This window comes from Cricetulus griseus, chromosome 5, assembly GCF_003668045.3.
Source record: "Cricetulus griseus strain 17A/GY chromosome 5, alternate assembly CriGri-PICRH-1.0, whole genome shotgun sequence".
Lineage (NCBI taxonomy): Eukaryota > Metazoa > Chordata > Mammalia > Rodentia > Cricetidae > Cricetulus > Cricetulus griseus.
Window position 1 is genome coordinate 188680861 of NC_048598.1, and position 27063 is coordinate 188707923.

General features: G+C 43.3%; 1 protein-coding gene and 1 non-coding gene across 10 annotated transcripts in view; one reads left to right on the top strand and one right to left on the bottom strand.

Moving 5' to 3' along the window:
• Vrk1 (VRK serine/threonine kinase 1) overlaps positions 1-26719 on the bottom strand; it is a 69040-nt gene extending 42321 nt beyond the window's left edge. For 5 of the 9 annotated variants that reach the window (XM_027416352.2, XM_027416351.2, XM_035445484.1 and 2 more), the window contains exon 1: positions 26577-26718. The gene's annotated coding sequence lies outside the window, so the exon portion shown is untranslated. Of the gene's footprint in view, positions 1-26366; positions 26526-26576 lie in introns of those variants that run through there. The other 4 variants (XM_035445485.1, XM_035445483.1, XM_035445481.1 and 1 more) reach the window with 2 other exon arrangements.
• On the top strand, positions 3203-3306 carry LOC113835776. Its single transcript, XR_003485475.1, has one exon. It is a non-coding gene; the product is annotated as a U6 spliceosomal RNA (small nuclear RNA).
• Positions 26720-27063: the final 344 nt, after the last annotated feature.

Below are 27063 nucleotides of genomic sequence, written 5' to 3' on the forward strand. Positions count from 1 at the left end.
CAAGTTCATCTATCCTGTTGTTGCTGGTATTAGAACTTACTTCTTCAGGATTCCAACTTACTCAAGACCAGCAGCTCTCTAGGACTTCCCTGGAACTCCAGCACCAGCCCGGGACTGTTGAGACATCCAGTCTTCTCTTTCCATCAGGAGACAGCCACTGTTGGGCTACTTGAACCACAGTCTATAAGCCATGCTAACAGTCATCTCCTTTTAATATATACATTCATTCTACCAGTCCTGTTTCTTTAGAGAATCCTAGTGCAAATACTTTATTACCTGATGAGGAAACCTTTAAATCTAACTTTTCCCTAAAAATCACTTTGTGCATTTTCCCAATTCCAAGCTTCTCTGAGGTGAAAATCATCTTCAAAGCAAAGGAACTTGGTGCTGGCATTTCCTCAGATCAGTTCTCTCAAGGTGCTTTTAATCTGTGCTGAAATCTTGCCCAGAAGACTCTTGGTGACAACCATGGCAACCAGGACGCAAAACACTGAGAAAAGATTAACTTCTGCACCTCAGTGGCAACTCCTCTAGAAGAATTAACTCAAACACACAGCAGTCCCCAGCACTAACGTGGTTTCTTCTAAACTTCATCCAGCTTCATCAAATCACAGCAATTTCCTATTTGATTATTTCCTTGTACTTGTCAGAACCGTTTTCAATGACTTTAAAACTCTTCTTTCTATAACTCAAGTGTCTGGACAAATGTAGAAATCCTTTCCACATGCAATAAAAATACCATACTGTAAATTAAATCTGCCTCAGCATTATTTCATATAGATTTATGGTAAATAAAGTGTTGTGTACTTTTTTTTCTCCAAATAAAACTATTGGCTCTTATTTTTAGTTTCACTTAGAGCCGGCTATTTGGAGCTTACTGTAATAATTAAGACCAGGAACATCACGCCTAACACTAGTTCTAGGGAGCTCTGGAGTAACACTGAGCCTCCCTGAATCTCTCCCCTCTACACCCCCAAACAATACAGGAAACTCAGAAGCCTAGGATAACATCCACAGCCAAATTGGGAAATGGTTTCCTGTCTCCATGTAACACAATATGGGTGGTACCGACAAGGCTGTACATACAACTCCCAAAACTTCAGCTCAAGAAGAAGCTGCAGCGACAGTCAAAGTGAGCTTCACAAAGAAGACTATGTTTCTGAGAACACAGCAGGCAACCATGTGCAAGTGAGAAGCTGTGGCCCACATGAGTGATGCCAGACTTGGGGGAGGGGCTTATTGGGCTGGGGATGGACACAACAGACACATCCCTTCAGAAAAAAAATTTCTTCCCCCTCCCTTGTAATGGGGCGGGGGACAGCTATGGCTACTTCAAAATAAAATAGAAGTGCCAGCTGGATGTGGTGGTTCTGTTAACCTAGAATACTGTGCATAAATGTGGAATGGCACATGGAGACCAGTACTCTCTCACTAATCCTTCCGCAGATCACCCACCCATCTTATCCATGGTCAAACAAGGTCCAAAAAATCTAAATGCAAAATTCTAGAAATAATTCATAAAATTTAATACTGTGTGCCATTCTAAGTACTGGATGCATCCAGAGGCATCCCTCTGTCTAGCCCTCTGTGTGGGCACCACCCCCTTTGTCTAGTGCATCCCCACTATGTTGCCCTTCCACAGTTATAGAAGTCATCTCAGTGACCAAAGAATCTGTGATAACCAAGTGGCCCAGTCGACAGCTCTCCACTACCTCACAATACTTGGGTCTCCCATCCCACAAGAACCCTGGCTACAGAGACATAGAAAGCACAGGCACCTCACTTATCAGACACTCTGCTGACTGCCACCACTCCTACTCCACTCACTGTATAAAGTAAAGCAGGATCTATATTATATGCATTGGTCAGCAGGGTGTATACGCTCCACTACCAGCCATGGTTTCCAGGATCCACTGGGATCTTCGAATGACTCCCCTGGGATAACAGAGGACTGCCTCTGTTATTGATTAGGTAACTGCCTTAATCAATTATTCCTTTGTTCCTTAAATTCACAAATGTGAACAGGAGACAGAAATGAGAGGTACAGTTTAAAGTGCTGTACTTGAACTAGACACAGGTATAAGACTAAAGCCTAATGCTACTGAGTCCAAAGCAAAGGATCAAGAGATCAGAGCCTGCCTAGGCTACAAAGACAGATTCTGTCTTAAAAAAGAAAGAAAGAAAGAAAGGAAGGAAGGAAGGAAGGAAGGAAGGAAGGAAGGAAGGAAGGAAGGAAGGAGAAAAGCAACTATACTTGAAATTACCTTCTATGAAAAGTATACACATTCATACATACACAAGCCTTCGTATTTAGCAACCCCATCCACAAAAAGTATAGAAACAATAACCAATTTAGTAACTTAATTACATGTATTCCCCAGTATATGAACTATATTCTTGAAATACTATTCCCATTAAAAGAAACCAGACTCAGGCTGAGAGCTCAGCCAGTAACATACTTGCCATGCAAGCATGAGGACCTAAGTCTAACCCCCAGGACACTGGCTGCTGTGGCAGGAACAGGTTATCCCAGCACAGAGGAGGCAAAGACAAGTGGAGCCCTGGGGCTAGCCTAATCACAGTGAGAGCCTGTCTCAAAGAAGGGGCTTGCTCCTGAGGAATATCACCAGACATAAACCTCTGACCTCACACACGAGCCCACGGAGCCTCTTCATACCATCATAAATGTCCCTTTCCTGGTATGTACTTCAGGAGGCACAACTAACTAACTTTGGTGAGCTCTAATGTGCCAGCTCCATCTGAGTTCTAGACCCTTCACCATGCCTCCATGTCTCTGACCACCACTGCATTGGAAACCCCTCTTACTTTCTAGTTAAGAGTAATAGGAAATCTCCTAGTTTCTGAGAACAGGGAAACTGGGTGTGCCAATCTACTGTTGCTTCGCAGGCAATTTCTGAAAAAGACAATTTCCTTTTTTTTTTTCTTTTGGTTTTATCCGAGACAGGGTTTCTCTGTATTGCTTTGGAGCCTGTCCTGGAACTCGCTCTGTAGACCAGGCTGGCCTCAAACTCAGAGATCCACCTGCCTCTGCTTCCCGAGTGCTGGGATTAAAGGCATGCACCACCATCGCCCAGCAAAAGACAATTTCTTAAGCCAGGAACCCCTGCTCACAAAAATAAGATAACCACAAGTACTTGTCTTATCGAGTTGGTGAGTGCTCAAAGAACTGCAGACACTCACTGTGCTCACTTCCACAGAATATATACTAAAACTGGAACCACACAGAAATTAGCAGGGCCCCTGTGCAAGGATAACATGCAAATTAGTGAAGCACTCCATATTTTTTTTCCTGAGGAGTGGAGGGGGGATGAGTTAGGAGAGAGGTGAGGGGAGTTGGGAGAGGGGAGGGGGAACTGTGGTTGATGTAAAATGACTAAAAAATTTAAAATAAGAAAAGAACTGCAGACACTAATTTCAATTAAACAGCTACATAAGCACATAAGCACATGAGAGGTGTCTTCTAATAATGAAACCAATCCCAGCACTGATGTTTTCACTAAGGAATATACAGAAAAGCCAACTTGTAAGAAAGTTTCAATCTGTGTAATTTCAGTACTCAGCTCAAGCCTACAGTAATAACAGCCTGTGCAACAGAGGGAAGAAAGTCGGTTCATCATCCCATGATTGTTACATAATCTGACCATTTCTTTTTCCTTTAATTCTAAAGGAAATGCAGATGTAACTGAAAAGCATATCAAAATGCAAACCCACACTGCCCTTTGCTGAAATCACCACTGTTGCATTCCATATTAGCATATTCACCAAAATTTAATTGTAAACAGAGTGATTATAGTACTAAAGTTATTAAATACACAAAGCAAGCTTGGAACCATACATATTCAAAGAGAGTTTCAGCAGCAGATCAACTTTTATTTCTGAAACAATACCCTAATTAATAGTCAGTTCTGATGATAAAATGGCCCTCAGTTTTTCAGATAGCAGTCCAAAAAAGTTCCCTATGAATATTAAAATAAAGTTTTATGAATAGATCTAAAATCTCAATGGCTATATTTATCACAATACGATACTGTATTTAGATAACTGGCATTTTTTCAAGTCCTGGATTCAAATTTGGTGAGTTTTCTTTCTTTCTTTCTTTCTTTCTTTCTTTCTTTCTTTTTCTTTTTTTTTAGGTTTTTTTGGGGGGGGGGTTGTTTTGTTTTGTTTTTAAGCTGGAGAGTGGGTAAAAAAGCTTGAATGAATCACAATGACACTTACACTCACTAAGCTCTACAAATTCACAGCCACACTGGGAAATCACAGTACAGTGTGATGTTCACTACACACTGGATGACTACTCATAAATTTCCCCTAAGACAGGTATGCATAAGCTCCTTTAGGGGGTTATATATTTTCATGAAATTTTCTTTAAAGCCATAAACTTCTGTGATGTGTTTCATACTGTACAGAGATGCAGGAGAACTTACAGCCTGTCTTTCTATTACCATGGTGCCAAGACCTCTGCACAAGCCTTTCTCCACATACTCCTGTACACAGTTACAGAAACTGTCCCCTTCCCAAAGTGACCACCTCTCACAGCACATGGTAAATGCTCCCTATGTGTGTAAGCTCCCTGAATGCAGGAACAAATATCTACAGATAGCAAAATGTCCCTGTTGTTTTTCACATGCAAGTACCTGATGCCCAGCTTCAAGCTCTCACACACAGCAGACTGCAGTGAGTACCAGCAATCCTCTCAAAGGCTCAGCAACTGCTCTCTAAAATGACTATGTCAACCCTTTGTTTTTCCTAAGAAAACTCAATCCCCCTTTCCAAACTGTAATTCTGCAGCAGCCTAGTTTAGGAGAGTACCAGTTTCAGAAAGAGACTTCCTCATCTTTCTAAGACACAGGCATGCGCTCTACCTGCACTCACTCCACATGACCTCACTGTGCAGACCTGACCTCCTGTCCTGTCACGATGATGAAGCCCTTCCACTCCCTCCAGTCACCTTCCACCCTGTAACCTGAGCCATGTGCTGTGAGATGACCAGAGCTGGAGAGAGGCAGTGGGAAGCTGGCAGCAGGGCCGTGTGCTTAGGAACATATCATGAGAGACATAGAAAGGACACACTGGGAGGTTACTGACGAACTTAGCAAATGTGGAACAGTTCTCTCAATGCCTGGGTCAGAAAGAACCTTCTCCCTGGCCTCGTTCTTAACACATTTTTCAATGTTTTATAGTCTTCTTGCTAATATATACAAATTCATTTTCAGCATATATTCCTCCATCTATAAAATGAATATAAACAATCTTGAACCCAAAGTCATAAATGCTCTCTGTAGTGCCACTATCACAAGGCACAGGGAGGTGGGAATCAGTTTATAGCAGGGACTGGGTAGGGGGAGTCTCCCAAGGAAGGAGAAATCGATTGTGGAGGGACAGATGGGTAAGGAGGAACTGGAACAGGAGGATTAAACAGAAAGGGGAAGAGAAGACGGAAGGAAAGGAGGAAATATGGGGAGGGACAGGTCCTAGGAAAACCCACTATAGTAGAAGCTTCTTAAAGTACATACATACATGAAAGAAATTCAAATGAAATCACCACATAAACAACCAGGGAGAGAAAGCCCCAATTAGGCATCTCTCACCACCAAGTAAAACCTCCAGTGCCAGGAATGGGTTACATCTAACTGAATTGCTGGCCAAAGGGGCCCCATGGAACCCCCAACAACCCAAGCTATTGCCAAAGCAACTGGTTACTCTCCAAAACCTGATGGCAAGGCCCTATGGTTGAAGACAAAACCTATATAAGTCAGAGCATGGAGAAGTCAAGCTAGTACCTACCTAGAGTCATGGCCCCTACAGGAAGGTACTCTGCAAGATACCAGAGGAGTAAGGTAAAACGCCAACCCAGCTACAAACCCTGTCATCTACAGTGGTGACCTGCCTGCATTATATGCTGGTGTGAGAGCAGAACAAAAGTCGTGGGAGTAAATGACCACTACCTGGTTGGATTTAAGACCCACTCCACAAGAAGAAACCCATGCTTGACACTGCTCGGAGAAAACCAAACACTACTGTGTGCTAAAGGAACACAGCAATAAAATTACTTCTAACACCATTCTTCCACACTCAGATCAGTCAGTGCCTTGCTCAGCCATTATCAGAAGATGGTAACAAATGCAGAGACCCGCAACTGGACAATGGGCAGAGTGAGAGACCTCAGAACACTCAGTTCCAAATGTCTTCAGGGTTAGGGTTCTTTGTGGAAGATGAGGGAGAAAGATTGTAAGAGCAGGGTTGGAGGACACCAAGGAAACAAAGACCTCCAGACACAACAGGACTGACACACACAGGAATGTACAGAAACTGAGGCAGAATGCACCCAGCCTGCACAGGTCTAAGCCAAACGGGGTCCCAGTAATGATAGGAGGAGTGGACACGAGCCCCATCCCTAACCCAGAAACTATTTCCAACTTACCACTGCTTGCAAAACGTAAAACCACTCACAAAGGAAAAGTCTCTGTGGCTATACAAACCACACTCAACGGCAGGCCTCAGCCCAGCAACAGATAGTCAACACCAAACCAATTCAATGGCATTTTGGGAGGGTTTTTGTCTCATAATGCTTTGTCTGGGAATTTATTTACCTCACAGGTCTTCTGCTTATACATTATATAATGTTTCTGGTTGTGTTGTTTTTATAGATTTCTATATGTGCAAGTGTGGGTTTCTGCATCTGTATGTGTTTCTTGTGCTTTTGGTTTGTCTTTTTTTCCTTTTCTTATTTTTCCTATTCCTATTCTGGTGTGTTTTAGTTTTCCATTTTCTAATAACAGAGAGGGGAATGACTGAATGTGGTAGATGAGGAGATGGGAAGGATCTGGGCAAGTTGGGGGAGGAAACACCATGATCAGAATATATTGCTGGGGATGAAGCTTAGTGGGTAGAGCACCAGCCCAGCAAACCAGAAGCCCTAGGTTTGATTCCCAGCACAACCTAAGATGAGATATTGGAGACACAGAGGCCTGTAATGTAATCGCAGCCGTCTCTGAGGTGAGAGGTGGGCTTCAAGTTCATCCCTGGCCTCAGCCAGCTCCAGGCCCATCTAGGCTACATTAAACCCTCTCTCAAAACCACAAGAAAAAACTTAGATGCCTTCTCCTGGGCAGGAGAGATGGCTCAGTGGGCAAAGGCAGTTGATGGCTACACAAGTCCAGTAGCCTGAGTTCAATCTCTAATACCTACATAAAGGTCGAGAGAATGTATGCTAAGGCATGTGCAGCAACATGTATACATCATGTGTGTATACACACATACATACACTAACAACAGTAAATTTAAAATCAATTTTTAAAATCTTTAAATTAAAATGTCATCTATCCAAGGGTAGTAAGAGCAAAGGCGGGAACCAATAATAAGTTAGGACAGTATAGCTAGAAGGGAATTTAAAACATGGTCTGCTGACTGCACAAAAAAAGTAACATTTAAGCAAAGAAATACAGTGAAGGACAATGAGCCACACAGAGCGCTGTAGAGAAAGTATCCCACGCTGAGGCAGAGCACGTGCCAAAGTATGAAGTGGGAGATGCCCAGCTTGTGCTGGAAAACAGTGGGCCCTAGCTGGGAAAGAACAAGCCAGGGGGAGGTTGTGGACAGGCACAAAGGAGCACAGGAGAGCAAGTCTCAGGACTATGGACTATGTAAGGACTTTATCTGTGAGTGGCATGGGATCGGAAGGTCTTGACGGACAAGACTTGCTAGCTTGAATGTCAACAGGATCACTCAGCTGCAGCACAGAAAGCAGCCTGTGAGGGGGCAAGGCAGGGACAGCTACCAGTTGCTACAAGGGCATTGCTAATGGAATAATCAATGAGCACATCCATCTTTACTGAATAATGAGAATGTCAATTCAAAAAAGTAATTGCACCAACTTTTAGCAGCTAAACAGGAGTACAGAATAACTTGATTTTCTTAACATGGGGTTTTTGTTTTTGTTTTTGTTTTAACTCTATACAAGCTACCCTGACCTTAAAAAACAAGTCTGCAGCACCAAGCAGGAGCAGTTGATATCAGTAACAAGCATGCCCATCACCTCTTACTCTGGGTGTCTAAGCTCTATAAGGAAAGCAAATCGGTAGACCAAGAAACACCAAATGAGCCCACAGATTCCAACGCATGGGAAACTGAAAGGTCAGAAAACCAAAATTCAATAGAATACAACCTCTGGCCTCAGTAAGATACGCTGGCTTCATGCCGACATCAGTTAGGATTCAGTGCTACTCTACAAGTGTCTTCCAGGTAAGGAGCATTTCTAACCCTTTGACAGAAAAGTTTATTAAAGACAAGGGGCAGCTGTAGACAGCTATAGGATCAAATCTTGCCCAGGGCATGGAGGAGAGTGGTGCATCTTCCCAGGATGCACGTCTCAGAGGTCACAGCTGTGAGACTGCTGTGCCTTATTTTGTTCACAAAGTCATTCATTTTCAGTGCACTGCTTGGGACCCACAAGTGACTGTACCAGAAAGTTTTAATAAAAGCCCCTTTGGGCTTTTATTTATTGAGTTGGCTCAATGGTTAAGAGCTGCTCTCACAGAATACCCGGGTTCAATTCCCAGTATCTACATAGTGCTCACGATTGTCTGTAACTCCAGCTCCAGGGTATCTGACACCTTCACATAGACACACTCATGTAGGCAAAACATTAATGCACATAAAATAAAAATAAATAAATTTTTAAAGAAATTAAAAATAAATTTAAAAAATAATAAAAGTTCCCTCTGTGGTGTCTTAGAAATTGGGTTTAAAATATATGTAAAATATTAAATGAATGATTCAGATAAAACCAAAGCCATGTTTTTCCCTACCTCATCATATCCACAGCCCCAACTGGCTCATACGTACTTTAAACTTATTGGGGATTAAGTAATTTCTTGTTTCAGTAGAAACAGCTTCCTGCAAACTATAGTTAAGTCAGCAAAGAATTCCCTCACTCCTTTTGCTAAACTTCATCAGGAACAATCTGAAAGCAATATCTAGGCACAATTCCCTCTCAATAAGCGAGCTAATCAGAAGCTGGTGGAAGCCTCTGAGCAGTGCTTAGGAAGCTGTGGAAGTCACATGCAGAGACCGAGTCCACAGAGTCACAAGCTACCAGCAGGAGTTCCACCCACTGTTCCCACAAATGTACAACTGAGACAAAACCTGTAAGAATCATCAGTGAAGCTGGGCGTGGTGGCCCACACCTTTAGTCCCAGCACTAGGGAGACAGAAACAGACTTCTGAGTTCAAGAGAATTACACAGAAAAGCCTGTCTCAAACCCCCCACCCTTCCCCCCAAAAAAAGAAATTGTCAGTAATAATTTTTTCAAAAAGGAAGAAAAGAGAAATACTGATTACAATACTATCTGACATAAAAACCCACAGTACAGGAAAACCCTGGGATCCCGTTAGGGGCAGCCAGTGTGCTAGTTTCAAGGAAGACCCATTCAAATCAACCAAAGCACAGCAAATATCCACGGCTAGATGGTACCTTTTGTAACATGAACTCAGTGAGTATCAAACTGAGAATACAGAAGGCAACTCTGGAGCTGACAACCCCAGAACGTCACAGAGTTCTTCCTGAAAGCACTAAGCTGAGCAAACTGTGATGGGTCTTCAACGACTGTCACACCTACCGAGCTTCACACCTAAGCTGGAAAGAGCGAGGTGACGACTCACGCTGCAAATTCTGGGAAAAGGAAGTGGGTATCTGCAGAAGAAAAAATGTTTTCTCGTCCCATTTTTCACTTGTATTAGAAAATTAACCTTAGACTGTAAAAATTTTGTAGGGTAAAGTTTAAAATACAGCATATGTGCTTCTCCAGCTCATACTTCCTTACCTCATTTCTAAATGGGACGCATTAACAGCAGAACTCATGTCTGACTGAGAGCACAGCATGTAATTCAAGCCACCTCCTTGCAACCACTTTCCCCTCAGAAGGAAGGGTTCCGCCAGGCCTCTCTATGCACTCTCCTTCTACCTTGAGGTGTACAGAAGATAATCCACCCTGAGAAGTGTAACTGTCCAATACACTTTGTTCTTCACAGGGTCAGAGCGGGAGAGGGCAAGCTTGAGATGCTGCCTCCAGAGAAGAGCCCCGCCCCTCAGCTTAACCCAAGGGAAAATGCTAACATGTTTCTTTGAAGAAAGCAAATGCTAAAACCTTAACAATTAGCAGCTCAAGTATATTATTAATACTTCACACAGCATTTACTTTTTAAAAAGAATTTAGACATGTTATGCCTTTCCTGAGCCCACCTGTAAACTCTGTTCAGTTATTCTTCTTGGAAATCCTGGTTAACTATCCCAGAACAGCTACTGAGCATTTGTCCAGATATATTCCTGGGGCCCAGCCCTAAGGAGTTCATCCTCAAATATGCTAGGAAAATGGTGAAGTGCTATAGGCACTTAAAAAATTCATGAAAGAACTTTTCAGTCTCTGAAAAAAAAAAAAAAAAGCTTTTTTAAAGAAATACACAAAAACTCTTAAGCCATAAAGAAAAGTGGTAAATTGACAAAATAAAAATGGAAATTCAACCACGGGTTTTAAAAAAGAAAAGAAAAGGAAAGGAAAGGAAAGAAAAGGAAAGAAAAGCACCATGAACTCAAAAGACAGATGAAAACTATCTGCAAAATATGACAAAAGGTTTGTTTCACGTTATTGAAAGAACCCTTTAAATTATAAGGAAAACTAGACAAAAGCCAGCAAAAAAAGAAGTGACAAGGACGAGCGGATTCACAGAAGAAGCACACCTGGCTTTAACAACAGCTTCCTACAGGAATTTCAGAACTGATGAGCAGCAAAGTGACACAGTGTGCAGCCACGAGATACTCACCCCCCCCCAACAGCTGTCAACACAGGGTCTACTCCACCAGCCCCTCCTAAAACCATCTTAAAGCAAACTGCAGACTATGATCATAGCACTTCATATGGAAACACCCTCCATCTATCATTGCCTTATAAAATTAAACATTTCTCAATAACATCTAATAAGGATTCCAGTCTCCCCACTGTCTCCAAAGGAATCTTTTTATATGGTGACTCTGCTCGTCAGGACCCCAAAGCTAACCCTGATCTGAGTGCCACCTCCTTATGCCTCCCTCACCCTCTGCTATCTGCCCTGTAAAATGTCATGAATTTGAATTTGTTGAATATGGCCCTATAATGTTCCTGTAGTTCTTTGTTTTGGATGCTGTTTTAAACTGTGCTTCCTCTGGTGCGGCCATGGACACACTACAGTTAAAGTAAGTTACTGCTCCCTGCAGGGAGGGGCAGAGTGAGCACAAACAGAAGTTAGTGGAGTCTCGGGACTTGGCATCTGTTTAGTAACTGGGGACAGAAGATTCTCTGCACTGGTTGCTGTCAGCAGAAGTGCATTGGCTCCATCGCTCTGTATCTACAGTGTGTAAAGCAGCAACCACACCCTTGACTGGGGATTCAGTAGGCAGCAGCACCCTTGGTTTTGTCTCTGCTCTGACTCCCTTCCCATGGCCCCCTGAGTACAGGCCAGCTTCAGGTTCAGGAATGTCCTTATTCAACCTGTCCCTGTGACTCACCTGCATCTAGGGTAGCTATGAATGTGACCCAAAACAGAATCACAAACTTCCTTAAAACCTGAGATTTCTTTGAACTTCTTTTGTAACTCAACTAAGTGGTTCTCCAGCATGAACTCTGAAGACAACAACAGTGTCTCAATACAAAGTGAGACACCTGCTAAACTGTAAAGGCCCTTTAAGTTAGCCACTATGCCCTTTGAGACAAGGCCCAGAGAGCCTTGGAGAAAGATGTTTTAGGTCCCCTCCCCATTCCTGTAGCAAACCTCAGCCACACTTCTACAGAGAACCTTGTTTCTTTTTAGCTGGAAATGACTATTTGGAGGTCCAGACATCCAAAGACTGTTACTGCCCTTGATGTTAGACATAATGTCATCACAATAATACCATGCTATTGTCATAACACTTTATAAGACAATCACTTCCAGGTCTTTTGAGTCGAGAGCTACACATTGATTTTATAGAAAAAGCATATCCCAAGTTCACAGTGGCATTTCCTGTTCACATTTAAGATCAGTGTTCCCAGCTCCTCAGATTGCAAATGACCTCACTTTCCTCTTCCACTATAACCCTGGGTCCTAACTAATTTTACCTAACTACAATGGGTATGTTTTTCTCTTTGAATTTTCAAAATTCCCTACAACGTTCATGAGGTCAAGGACATAGGCGGAACAAGGCAAAGTGGGTTCAGGAGGACATTACTCCTCTGGCTCTCTCTCCTCACAAACAGCCGCTTCCCTTGGATTCTGAATTAATCTCCATGTTTTCCAGTAGCAAAGACATTTTTTTTTTTTCAACTACCAATACATCCCAAACATTTGCACTAAACAGGCTCAATACAAATACAAATTAAAATTATTGTCAAGTTGATGATTTCAGCTACAGATTACCTAAATTCCAAGTCAGAAAATAAACTGGGCTGCTAAGAGTATGAGAAAAGGGGTACATTGATTTGGCATTATCTATCAAATCTGTAAAAAGATAACATCTTTGATACCTCAAATTCACTTCTAGCAATCATCCTATCCATAGAACTGTAGCATCCTGTAGCATAACAAAAGGCCAGAGACACTCTCAGCTTACATCACAGGGAACTCAGCAATGGAACACATTTTTTTTTTTTTAATTTTTGAGACAGAATCTCACTATGTAGCCTCAAACTCACACTTCCACAGTGCTGGGATTAATACAGGCATGCACCAACCACCACTCCTAGCCAGAAAACAATTTTGGAAATGAGGTGGCTCTACTTACACAGCTGGAGAGTGACCTACAGAAAAGCTGTAAGTGAAAAGTACCAGTGTATTTTTGAGCATCCTATTCACATAAAGCAGACAGCCAACTCCTGAGTGCTACGGATAGTGGGATGTGTGTGGCTGGCACCTCCATGAGCTTCAAATCACTGTGTCGATGTGTGCACATATAATGACCTAGAGGTAGTGTTTAGTCTTTATTCTTTGAACAGTTATAACTGACTTTATTGTGGACCTGTATTAATTTTTAAAGAATGCTAATTTTTAAAGAATTCTTCATGAACAGTAAAGCTTATTAATAACAGCTTTCTGGCTCTTAATCTGGAACTTGCCAATGCTTCTGTACAGCAGGGCTGTATCAATCAGCCCTGCATATAGCCTCAAATCACACCACAACCAAAGCATCAACTGTAGAAAACAACTCTCAGCACCTCCTCCAAAAACACAGTCATACCTTATGCTTTGATAATAAAGCCTAAGTCACTCTTTACACAATACTGGAAACAGTAATATATCTCTTGAAGACTAGCAACTGAAAATGAATATTGACATAATGTTCCTACGTTAGTATCATCAGTTATTTTTGCTCAATTAATCCTAAATGAGTAAAAAATGTCTCAATTAACCATTAATTACAACACACAGCTCTTACATACCAATAAATGTAACTAAAACCATCACTGTTAAATGACTACGTCGCAGGCTCTATACTGAGTGACTTAAAACACATTATCTCTGATTTTATAACAGCCACAAAATGTAAGTACTACAATAATAAGTATACATACAGGGAAACTGCTTAAATAATCTGTCCATGGCCTCACAACTAAACCACCTATACAAAGTGTTAATTGTTGCAAAAGCTACTTTAAAGAGTTATACTGCAGAACAAGTCCTTTGCAAAAAGTTAGTCTAAAGTTGATAAAAACATTCCCTTTAATGGCTAACAATACACCCACATACATAAATGCCATAAAACTACTTGGGCAAAACAAGAGCCTGCCCCACACTGCCACAAACTCACTTCTATGGCTTGACTGCAGGGTGAATTGTAGTGTTTTCGGGGGAGGGATGACACAATCACTGCTCGAAGGCTCAAAAAAATGCTACTTTAAAATGACTCTATTACCAGGCACAGGCAGGGTGGGGCCTGTGGTGCCAGCTACTTGGAAAGCTAAAACAGAGCAGTCACAAGGGCCAGGGAATGTGAGGGCAGCCTCAGCAACATGAAAATACATGTCAGCATGTGTGCCCATGTGTGCGTTATGTGTACGTGAATATACTAACAGAAGTTTTGTTGGCATGCTGAAACTACTACAGGATATAAAGTAAACAGTTCATCAATCAACAGGTGTCCTGAGACTGTGGTGGCATCATTTTTGTTTTGACATCTAAAAGTCCTAACAAAACTAACTACTCAAGAGTCACATCAGCTTACCTACTGAAAAAACTCAGCACTCTAGAGGTAGACAGGAGGGCCTCTGTGAGTTCAAGGCCACTCTGGTCTACATAGCAAGTTCTAGGCCAGCTAGAGCTACACAGTGAGACCCTGTCTGAAAAGAGAGAGAGAGAGAGAGAGAGAGAGAGAGAGAGAGAGAGAGAACAAGAGAGAGAACAAGAGAGAGAACAAGAGAGAGAAAGAACAAGACTGTCCACGAGGTAAGTGCAGTGCATGTATGTCTCAAAGCTGGGAACCCATCTTACTAAGGGATCCCTTGGATTTAGTAAATGGACCTATCAACAAGGAACCAGCAGATACTTCCTAAGAATGTGCTGGTGTATCCCAGGTCCTCCTCCTCCACCCCACCAACACCCTGTGAGCTCAGTCAACAGCCCGCTTCTCTTTTCTCTCGTATAAAATGAGAAACCTGAAATAAACCCTAAGCCAGGCGTTCTGACTCCTGTCTGAAGAAGCAGGAATAGCAATTTATTCTAGAAGCAGTTGTGAACCACAGAAGTGCTATCAAAATGACCAGCAGATGTGTTTCTAATCTGAGATACCAAGGGTTGGTGCCAGCAGATTGCTGGTCTAATCTGAGGGACCCCACTAGAGATCAACAAAAGCATGGCCTCGGCCTAAGAATCCTCTTAACCGCCTGCTACCACCGAGTGAACACTCCCTGAACAGAATGGAAGAAAAACAGAGGAAATGGTTTAGGGCTGAAAATAAATCAATGTGCTGTAGGGAGACACTGTAGCCACGCCTCCTAAAGGCCGGCTACATGTGTGCTTGACCACGCCTGTCAGGGTGTGGTCGAGGGGTGCAGGATGACTCGTGGGGAGTTCTTAAGGGGGCAGACACGTGGGAGCCCTCCCTTCTCTCTGGCCACGCTAGCTTGCGAGCTCTGGGCACACTTTGGCTTGCGCTTGGCTGGTGTTTATGTGAATAAAGAAACCGTAGCCTTACAGACTACGGATCGATCTCATCAATGTGCCAAGCAGTGGTGGTGCACTCTGTTAATCCCAGCTCTCAGGAGGCAGAGGCAAAGGCAGAGGCAGAGGCAGAGGCAGAGGCAGAGGCAGAGGCAGAGGCAGAGGCAGGTGGGTCTCTGTAAGTTCAAGGCCAGCCTGGTCTACAGAGTGAGTTACAGGACAGCCTGGGCTGTTACACAGAGAAACCATGTCTCAAAAAGGGGGGAGGGGGGAGAAAGGAAGGAAGGAAGGAGGAATGGAAGGAGGGAGGAGGGAGGAGGGAGGGAGGGAGGGAGAGGGGAGGAGGAAGGAGGAAAGGAGGGAGGGAGAGAGGATCAATGTGAACAGTGAAACATTAATAAATTCAATAAAAAGTGAGCAAAGGATTTGAATGAATATTCCTAGATCACAGACATGCAGGTGGCTAACAAACACAAGCGTACACACACACATACACACACACACACACACACACACACACACACACACACACACACACATGAAAACAAAGGCTACAACCTCCTCCACTCCCCCCAGGCTGCCACCCTCCGGAGACTGGGCACCACTGGACTGACTGCCTTTTGCACACTGAGCTATACTCAGTAGACACACTCGTGGCTTTGCATCAACACTGGCAAGCTCCTACTGCACAACACACAAAAATGCATCTGAGGAACTGGGGAGGATTCCAATCTAGACACGGGAGAGTTGTCTCCAGAGTACCTTTGTGACCACTACGTAGCAAAAACAAAGAAAGAAGACACAGAGCACTGACTGGCAAACAGAAAGTGACTAGAGTTTCAGTTCACCCAAAATTGCTCCAACACTGGAGAGGCAAGTCACACTGAAATGAGTAAAACTCCAGAATTTCAGTGAGAAACAGAAGAGACAACTCATTAAAATGGGAGACAGACCATTTCATTATTCACTTGTTTTGTGTTCAGCTGCTTGGATGCAGCGGCTGAGACAGGAGGGTTGCTACAAGTTTCAGGCCAGCTTAGGCTATAAGGTGAGGCCCTTGTCTCAAACAATCAAGAAAGTATTTAGCCAACTGCAGCATGTGGAGACAGGAATGCCTGGTGAGTGGAACTCTCACATGCTAGTAGGAATATTAGCTGATACAACCACTCTGGAAAACTGGCAGTATGCTAGGATCTACTAAAGGTATCACACAATACAACCAGCTATTCTAGATATATACCCAAATAAAATATATGTAGCAAAACATAAAAGCATGTGTATTTATTGTTATAAAGGGTTGTTAGAGTGTAAAAGACAATCACTGATTTAAGAAAGATGTACAGATTTACGACTTTGCTTTTGTTGTTGGAAGCTCAACTAGTTTGGATGTGGGATTAACAGGTGTTTGTGAGACAAGAAGATTATCACTCCTGCAAGAACTGCTCTGTAAGGCAAAACTGTGCACAGCCGAGGCTTCTTGGTCTTCCAGGGATCTTTTAAGAAAACCTGACTTAGAACTAAGAGTTTCTTTTAAAGATTCCTCCTTTGGTTCTAAAGAGCTCCTTCTGTCCCAAATGACTGTGAGTCCTCTGTGACAGAGGACTTGCCTTCCATGCACAAGGCCCCAGGTTAGATCCCCAGCACCACAGGGGAAAAACCTAGCAGATTGCCATTTTGCAACAAGTGTAATCACACTGAACTCCTTTCTGTTTAAGAATGGTAATATGTCAGATGGCAAATCTTTGGTAGAAGTCTGAGAAAACCATATATCACACATTTAACAACTGCAGCTTCTGAGTCCCCTTAACCATCTCTCGCTCACCACCCAGCCAAGAAAGGCCCCAACTTACCAGGGCTTTCCCTTTAGTGACTAAATACCTTCATCTACTTCCAGAAGAACTTACAATCTTGAAGAAGTCTATACTTCCTAAGCTCATTAGGCCTTAATGGTCTGTCTGTCTCTGTAAAGCAATTATTACAAAGCCACTTGACTACAGTCATGCATTCTATATCCCAATGGTAGTTAAAGCAGAAAGGCAGACAGAAACCATGCCTGCTGTTCTATACTCAAAGAAAGCCACTACTGTACTGAACACAGCCTGGCAGCTTACAAGCAATTTACACCGGATCCACCCTCCATTACTGTCCTTCCTGGTCTCCTGGTCTCCCTCCCTGTTCATATCAGGGCTCCCAGGCTTCTCTTCTCAGTACTCCTTGCAATCCATAGACATGTATGTGCATATGCTTTTTTCTTAGGTTTCCAGTCCCAGCTGACAGCATTATCACATACTTAAGAATGCAACATCCAATCTGACCAAGAGTTAGGATTCTAAAATATCTAAAAATGTCAAAGTTAGCTAAGTTCAATAAAAGTAAATTTAACAGAATCAAACATAAGCTCCCACACTTGCAGCCCAAAACTAATTCAGAACCACAGCGAAGAGCCAGTTGGGTACAAAGGAGATTTACTCAGCTCTAGGCTGTGTACACACTGTGGTGAGGAGGCAGCAAATATTAGCACACTGTGGTATGTGGGGAAAGCCAACACCCACTCCTGGCACAATTAAGGGGCTACATGCAACTCCAGGTCCTTTGCATCAAGCCATGCCTGGAGAGTTGATTGCATTTTAGACACTAGAGCTTAAAAATAGAATTTAGAAAAAAGAAGGCCACTGGTAAACAGACATGGAGCCAGGTCATATGACAAAGAGCTTACACACTGTAGGTGTTTCCACTTAGAAAGACTTAGAATGCCCAATCCTGTTTAAAGAGGTATTCTGCTGGTTCTGCATGGCTCCAAAAGATAGAACAGGTGATTAAGAATTTTCTGATCATTCAAATTTAAAGCACTGTAGACTGTCTCTAGAGTAGGGTTCTTAACTGAGGCTGACTTTGTCCCTCTGGTTGCCACACATTCTACTATGCAGAGTCCCCAACCAAAGAATGAACCATCTAAACAGTCAAGAATCCAGGGCTGAGAAGCACTGCACTGGATGTAATGAGTTTGCTGTCACTGGAGCTCCCCACCATGTACACTAGAAAAGGTCTAGGTAAGGTCAAAGAAAAAAAGTGAGTTGAAAATATATATACTGTTTCCATACCTTCAATTAAAAAAAAAAAAAAAACTATTCCCTTCCAGGATACTCAAATGATGATAGAGTCAGACTCTGTGTACATTTCATAGGGAATTCTCACATCCAAGAACTATTGCATCTTGCTATGTTAAACTAGGTTGTCCTAATGTCATAATCAAGGTCAACACCTGATCTCAGATTTGACTCCAATCTCATAGATGTAGGTATGTACACATATACATCACTGCAGAACATGAATGGACATAGGTATGTACACACATACATTGATGCATGAATGAGTAGACGTAGGTATGTACACACACACATCACTACACACAGCATGAATGAATAGACAGGTATGTACACACATATATCGATGCACAGAGCATGAACAAATTACTCTGGAAGCTTTCACACACCAGAAAACAAAGCCACATTCATTCCAGAAGTATCAGGACAGTTCTACACAGGTCTCCCCTCATTACAAACCTCTCTGGCTGGAGGAAAGAGGAAAGGATTATTTGAAGTATTCCTGTGATGAAGGAGACACAGTTATCCTGATTGTCCCCAATCGCCTACTTCTATAAGAGCCAAGGAACTCTTACAAACCCATGCAATCTCAGTCAGAGCTGGGATTAATGATGACATCCCTTTATCCACAGGCGTGAAAGCTCAGGATGGACAGACGTTTGAACATCCCAACTGGGAATCCTGCCCTTAACAAATACACTAGATGCAGATACATGGTTTCTTGGCTGCCTGTACTCACACCCATCTGTCAGGATGGCAGTGTGCCTGCTCACATGTTGGTCAAACTGTCACTAGGGCATAGGTGCCAAGCAATGATAGTTTTAAATGGGCAGCTTGCACAGCACTGTAAGAGCCTGCTCTTCTGGAGGGGAAAATTCTGTGACAGTGCTACAGAAGAGTCGCAATCAGGAGTGAAACACTCTGATCAGTTTCGGCACATGAGCAGACACGATCTGGACAGTAGAAGGGAACGGTCTAAGTCAGTCAGCAGAAAGGTACTGTGAGCACAGGTGAGGGATGCAGAGCTCTGTGTGCCCACCTTGCATCTGCACACACTATCCTTTCTCTCATGCAGCAAAAGCCTTTACTCAACAAGTCACCCGTTTTAAAACAATGGAATGCTGTTTTCCATTCTAAATAAAGTGAACACTGCACTGTTCTCTAGTAGTCTGTCCAACACTGTGTAAGTTGTTTGTTAGCTGGTTACCTTTAAAGTGACAGAGTCTGATGTGTATGTTCAACATGGCCTTTTAAATGCAGGGAACAAATGAGATTCCCACTGTTAAGCAGGAAAGGACAAGGTATAATTAGTATGAGGAAAGAAATCAAGAACGTTAGTGGGTGATAAACAGAAGCTAAGTAGTTTAAGTCAGGAATTTAAAACTTAGGAATGCTCTCTATCACACCCGACCAGGAGAAAAATGCCCTAACCCAGTTACCATCCTACTGGTGAAGAACTTCCGGATGACAGCATCTTCCTAAGACTAAGCCACATCACATCACTAGGAGCCAGTATTCTTCATTTGGTCTTCATAATCTGGAAAAGCAACTGAGCATCGCCACCCTCTGACCAGGTCAGGACACACTGACGGACCGCGCTTCTCTGTCTTCACAAATAAATCTGGTTCCATCAACTCTTCTCAACAAATCTATTTACCAACGCTTTTATCGACTCAGTGATTCAACTCTAGGATCCTTTTCAGATTTAGTCCTAAAGTCATCTACAACAGCAAGCCAATTGAATCTATTCTTCTTTACAAGTGTAATTTGCTAACGGTAACACTGATAAGTCTGAAAAGTCCAGATTTGTCCATATCTATCACTGAAGACAACAAGAGTCTAAAATGTACCATTAGCCTTTGTTATATTCTGAATAACACCCTCCAAAGTTCTGTAGTACTGGCTTGGGCACCAGGTCCTGCCAGCACTGAGAGGTGGTGAGACCATTAGGAGGTGGGATCTAAAAAAGAAAGGTCACTGAAGATGTGCCCTTAAAAGGGATGCTGCCCCCTTTCCTGTTTTTCTCTGTTCCCTGGACACTAGGAGGTGAGCAGTTTCCTCCATCACACATTCTTGCCATGATGGTCTTCCCTGCCATGACCCCAAAGTAACAGGCCAGCCAACAATGAGCTAGCACCTCTGTGAGCCAAAGTAACCTTTCCTCCTCCTAAGCTGATCATTCTGTTCCAGGGACAGAAAGCTGACACATGCTCCCAGGAAGTACTCAAGATTAACAGCATTACAAAACAGCTCTCTTAGCTTTCCAGTGGGCCTTTGTCACACAAAGTGGTAAATCAAGAGTCATGGTTATCCCTGGTCTTCCTTCACATTTCCTTAATATCATTTCCTGCTCAAACTTCTACCTGGTCAGCTATTCCTTCTCGCCAACTAACCATCCAGCCTTAAACTGCACCTCCTCCACTGCTCACTCCAAAATACCCAGTTCCTACCAGACATGACTTTGCTCTACACATACACCCATTTTTGTCAAGACTCGGCCTTTCTACCGACATACATCTGCACTGACATTCACCCACCTGCTCATTTGCTTCCTCCCATCTTCATTTGGATATCCAGTTTATGCTCTATGGCCAACTGATTGATTTGCAAAGATTTTTAAAAGCTAGTCTATGGAGAAAGAGCAGCCTTCAACAAATGGTTTGGGAGTAAGTGGACATCTACAGATGAAACAAAAAGAACCAAAATTTAAACTTCACATCTTGTAAAAAAAAAAACACTAGCCCAAAATAGATGACAAAAATGAGAAACAGAAACATAAAATTGTGGAACACCTAGAAGAAAATATACGAGCATCCCTCTAATCAAGGGCTAAGCACAGAATTCTGACACCAAGGGCACAATCCACAAAGTAATGAACTTATACTTCTCCAAAGGGATGTATGTGCTGCAGAAAACACTGTAGGAGAATGCAAAGACAAGCCCAGGGACCGAAAGAATATACTCACAAGCCCTGAATTTGGCAAAGATGGATCTAGAACATATTTTAAAAGCTCTAAGAAAACAAACAATCCAATTATAAAGTGGGCAAAAGACTTAAGAGTCAAGTCACTAAAGAAGATATGAGGCAAATAAGCACAGGAAAAGATTAGCCCTTAGGGAAGTGCAAATGAAAGTGAGAGCTGGATCTCTCACAGAGTGATGGCGGGACTATGAGACAGTGTGGCTACACTGGCAAAGTTTGGCAGTTCCTTAAGCTGAGCACACACACCACACAACCCAACAGTTACTACTCCTGGGCATTTATCCTAGAAAAAAATGGAAGCTTTACACTCAACACAGAAACCTGAAAATGAACACTCATAGCAGCTTTATTTATAATTACCACACCCTTCAATGGCTACATAAAATGACAGACAGCCATATAATGGATAAACAATTACTAAAACTAGCAAACTGACAATGCAGCACTAATAACTAACTCCTTATTCAAATTTCAGGGTTTCTACACTTCATTGTATTCAAACATCCATATAACCACCACCACAATCGGAACGTCCCTTCACCCAAAGAAACAGCCCTAACCTAAGCAAATCCTAGCCTGCCTCCCATTTCTACAATGTTGTCATGGAGAATGCTACAAAAACCAGCACTGGCTGGCCACTTCTAAGTCTGAGCTCCTACACATGAGGGAAGGAGGCTGCTGCTCCTTCTCAAGCTGAGCATGTTCATGAATGCACCGCCTCCACACATGACGGGGCATCTTCCCCGTGTGACAGTGTGCAAGCTTCCCTCACAGAAAAGCCCCTTGCTTTCTTCAGGGAGAATGCAGCTTTGCAAACTAACTGCAGGGCTCTGCTCCTTGCTCGGAAACCTCTTTCCAGCCCTTTAGAATCTCCGAGCTGTGTGATCCCAGTCTTCAGTTAGCTGTTGACACTTAGCACAAAGCCTGTGAGCTCCATGCAAACTGCTGTGTGCACCAACAGCTACTCCTTTTGTTGGTGCCTGGTGCTCCACTGATTGGCCATGCCACAGTTTTCTTCTCTGTCGTCCTAAGGATAGGGAGTTCTTTCTGGTCTGGGGCTATTACAAAGTGTCTATGAGGGTTAATGAAAAAGTTTTGCACAAATCTAAGTTTTTATTTATCTAGGATAAATGTCCAAGAATGCAACTGTGGGATCTTATGTGAATGAAGCCTATGTTTAAATTTTTGAAAAACTGCCAAAGTAATTTCAGAGTGTCTGTATCTATACATTTTACAGACCCACTAGCAAGTTCTAAGAAGATAAATTTCCAAGTCATGACTTCTGAAATATATTCTGCAAGCCTGAAAAAAAAAAAAAAGATTAAATCTCCTAAGCATTATAACCCAAATTCAGTTTTTACAAAACACAAATTTAAAAACTTCTCTGATGTTCAAGAAGACGTTTTCCTCATTACCTCTAACAGAGAACTTGTAACTGTACAGAATCTGCACATTGATGGCCATTGCCACATGAAACAATAAACTGTAGGGGTGGGGGCACTGATGTCTACAGTAAAAACAGTAAGTTCAGTCCATGAGAGCTAAAGGGTTAGCCACACTTTCTAAATACTCAGTACCCTCAGATAGGCCCACAATGCAGCAAGACAGAGTAAGGCCAAAAGATGGTACCTGTTCAACACATAGTTGGTAAAAATAACTTGAGAAATACAACTTCAAGTAAAGCTGTCACTATCCTGCCTATAAGACTTCAAATCTGGATTTTTTTTTTTAATCTTAAGTAAAAATTGACAGTTACATAATGTGTCCTCTCTGATGTTCTTAAAACACGAAGCTAAGTCTAGAGATGTACCTGCTCACCCACTGACAGCAGCCAACCAGCTGATTCAGAGAAATCGGATGCACAGACAGCAATTATAAGGCCCTCGTTTTTTTTTAGTTCCATGCAACCATTCGGTTCCTAACACTGAGCTATGCAGGGTGTGCTTTCTTCCAGTGTCAGTGTGATAGCTGCTTTAAAAGTACATGGCAGAGCATTCGAAAATTTCAAACTAATTACTCTGCCATTTAATTATGACTTCCATTTAGTGTCTCTTCCTATTTAACGCACTGGCGTACTGATATACCGGTTTTCATATGCATGTTTAGTACTACACTGAATATACATCCATCTTAATTTTTAAATCCTAGAGCACAACAGGTTCCCATCCTTTGGGCCAGACACCCTTAGTAAGACAGACGTTGATGCAGACTCATCAAAATGCAGTCACCAGCCACCTAACAGCCTGTCAATCAATGACTGAGTGCAGGGGAGTCTCATAAAATGATGTCACCTAGTGACACCAGTGGTAGTCAATCTGTGTAAGTGTACTGTGATGTCTGCAGTTAATTCATAGTCGCATACTCTGGGATGTCTGCAGTCAGCTTGTATAAGTATACCTTTGTAGCTCTAACTGGTGTGGAACTATGCAGACCAGGTTGGCTCAAACCCACAGAGATCAATCTGACTCTGCCACACAGTCCATCTGTATAAGCATACTGAGGTAGCCACACAGTCCCTGACAATCTGAGATATACAAACATACAACAAAACTACCTTACCTGAAGCCTAAATATGATTGGCATCAGTTTTCCCGTTAACAAACATGTTGCACTTGAAGAAATTCTTAAGTTTATTAAAGAATGGCAGTAAAATGTCCTTGTCATCAGTACTTGTTGATAAATACAATGCCTACTCTGGGGTCAGGACATACCTCTTACTTCCCTAGGCTCTGCAGAGCTTCTTTTAAAGCACTGCCTAACTAGGTGAGGCATGAATACTACCCCTACACACACACACACACACACACACACACACACACACACACACACACACACACCTAGGAGGGTTGCTGTGAGCTCCAGCCAACCTGGAATACACTGTGAGTTCTTGCGCAGCCTAGACTACACAGTAAGATCCTTCTCAAAAAACTAAAACTAAGCTAATAAAAACCAAGCACTACATATACACCACCCAAAAGAATGATGTACTTGAGTTTGAGCACAAAGATTTCAGGCTTGGCTACCGTTCTCAGAGGTCATCCTTGTGGCTTTACAATGAAAACTGCAAGCACAGAGAAATATGGGCTGAAAGTTTCACCACTGAGGGAAAGGCTTGGTCGCTGAAGACACCAGCCTTCTAAACTCATCTCACATCCTATTGCTTTGACAAAACTGTATGACAGAATAGGTTTGTGCTCAGCAGTAGCCATGTGGTCTCCAGGGCCTGTGTCCTCTCACACTCAAACAGAATCTTGACAAGCATTCAAAACACACAATCTAAGCCCATCTAGTTACCAATCCATTGAGGACCTGTCCAGACCAACTTCCCCCACAGCCTCACTTCACTCTCACAAGGCAGAACTCACAGCCTGATGCTTGGAGACAAGAGCCTTGCTCACTTGCATAAACTCAGGAGTCACCCTTCTGTGTTTGACGACAGGTAAATTCCACTTCCAAATCTGTTTATTTTTCAAATCAAAAATACTTTTAAGGTTTTATTTTTCAAATCAAATCCTAGTCCTAACAGGTCTATTTATTAGAGCTGTCTTTTAGGCAGAGGGAGTCAAAATTTAAATCTTTGTCTTTTCTAGACATCTGGGACATTCAACTTTATTATTATTTCACATTAAGTTCTCAAAGTTAAGAAAAGCTGGCCTATTTCCTGTAAGAAATTTAATTTTAGGGCTTGTCAACATTTTAAATGCACTGCTGTTATTTTTAAAACATACACAGGCATACTTGACTAAGACTCAGCATAAGCTTTCCATATAACCATTCCCTGGGCACTCGATAACTTATTAGATGCCAGGCTCCCTGCTTAAGACATCGACTCCATCATCTCATTTGTTTAACAAATAGACTCTCATGGTTTCTGCAATGCCAAGCATAAGCAGCAGCCATTAGTTATCAAAGTCATGTCTGTACTGGATACTAGCGCTGTACGGAATCACTAATGCCTAACACACATTCGTTATCCAACTCAACCCATGTTCCTGTGTTAGCACAGACACCATGGGCAAAGCTGAGTTGCAGCGGCTGCCATCTGTGAAGGCACAACAGGGAAAGCCATTATTAAGTGATGTCAACTTACATTCCTTCCTACAGGCAGATGAGCATTATCTTAACTGACCAGAAATTTAATTCCCGTCATAATTCTAAATTAAATCTCCTCAAACATTATGATCAGCACGTCACAAAAAACTGAGATGCCGCCGGGCGTTGGTGGCGCACGCCTTTAATCCCAGCACTCGGGAGGCAGAGGCAGGCGGATCTCTGTGAGTTCGAGACCAGCCTGGTCTCCAGAGCCAGTGCCAGGATAGGCTCCAAAGCTACACAGAGAAACCCTGTCTCCGGAAAAAAACAAAACAAAACAAAAGACTGAGATGCCTTTCTCCTGAACTCTTGGTTTGTTGTTGTTGTTGTTGTTGTTGTTGTTTTAAGACAGTATTTCTATGTATTGCTTTGGAACCTGTCCTGGAACTCACTCTAGAGACCAGGCTGGCCTCGAACTCAGAGATCCTCCTGCCTCTGCCTCCCAAGCGCTGGGATGAAAGGCGTGCGCCACCAACACCCGGCTTCCTGAACTCTTCTTAAAAATAAATTCTGCTCTACATTTTTTTTTTTACTGTTTTGAATTCCAGACTCAACAGATGGGCAATTCCAGTTTTAAAAACGAGAAAGAACTAATTAATGAAGCTCTTCAACGATCCCCTAAGTTTAGCCACCTCCTTGTCAATCAATCGTCTTTCCAAATTGTATCAAGAGCGGTGGGGGAGGGAAAAGAAGAGCCCACACATACACAAAGCATGGTTGGCTTCAGAGATGAGACAACAGAAAGAAACGGGGAACCTCATCGGGGCTCTAGCGTGTCGTCGCTCTCCCCTCCCCACCTCTCCAGAGACTCTGGTGCGGTTTTACACCTCAGGCTGTCTGGCCTGGAAACCGTCTAGAACAAACTTTGACGCTGCACGGGAAAATAGGGCACCAGCGGAGCACAAGAACCGGGAAGGAAGCGAGAAGCAGGCGGCCGGCGGCGTGCGCCCCGAGGCCTCTCCGCACGCCGCTGAGGAACACAGGGGCTCGGCCCGGCTCACCCCTGGCTCGCGCCGCGTTTCGGGCGTCCTTCTAGCACCGGGCTCCCGGCGGCAGCTCCGCGAGCCGGCTAAGTAAGAAGCCAAGGTTCCCGGGCAGGCCCGACGCGGCCGCGGCGCCGCCGGAAGCCCGGACGAGCAGGGCCGCTCTGAAGCGACGCCGTAGCCACAGTCCCGCCGCCGCCGCCGCCGCCACCACCTCCAGTTCCCTACCCCGAGTTGTCAGCCCGCCGTCCACAGCGTAGTACGAACTTCCCGCCGCTTTCCTCGACTCGCAACTTGTCCACAGCGCTGTCCCCGCCACACCGTGCAGTACTGAGCCTTCCCATTGGCTGCGAGCAGCGGGAGAGGCGGGACGAGAGGAGAGGCGCGCTTCCCGGCTACCTCTGCGGGCACGCCGGGAGTTGTGGTCCTTACGCTCGCTCCATGCTGGGAATTGTAGTCTTTGAGCCACAGAGACCGTCCGGAGTCCTGTGAGCCCGAGAGCTTCTGGGAAGTGTGGTTTACAGGCCGATGGCCGTCTTAACCGCCTACTGTGGCTCTCACAGCCGAAAAAATATTACCAGAGCTCAGTGAAGCTTGATTTATTAAACGTGTAGACTGAGAGACTTATTTCAAATTTCGGAGCCCTTCTCGGTGTCAGTCTGCTCTGCTTCACCTGTCTCCATCGTCCTAGGAGTGAGAAGCAAGGATGGGTTTC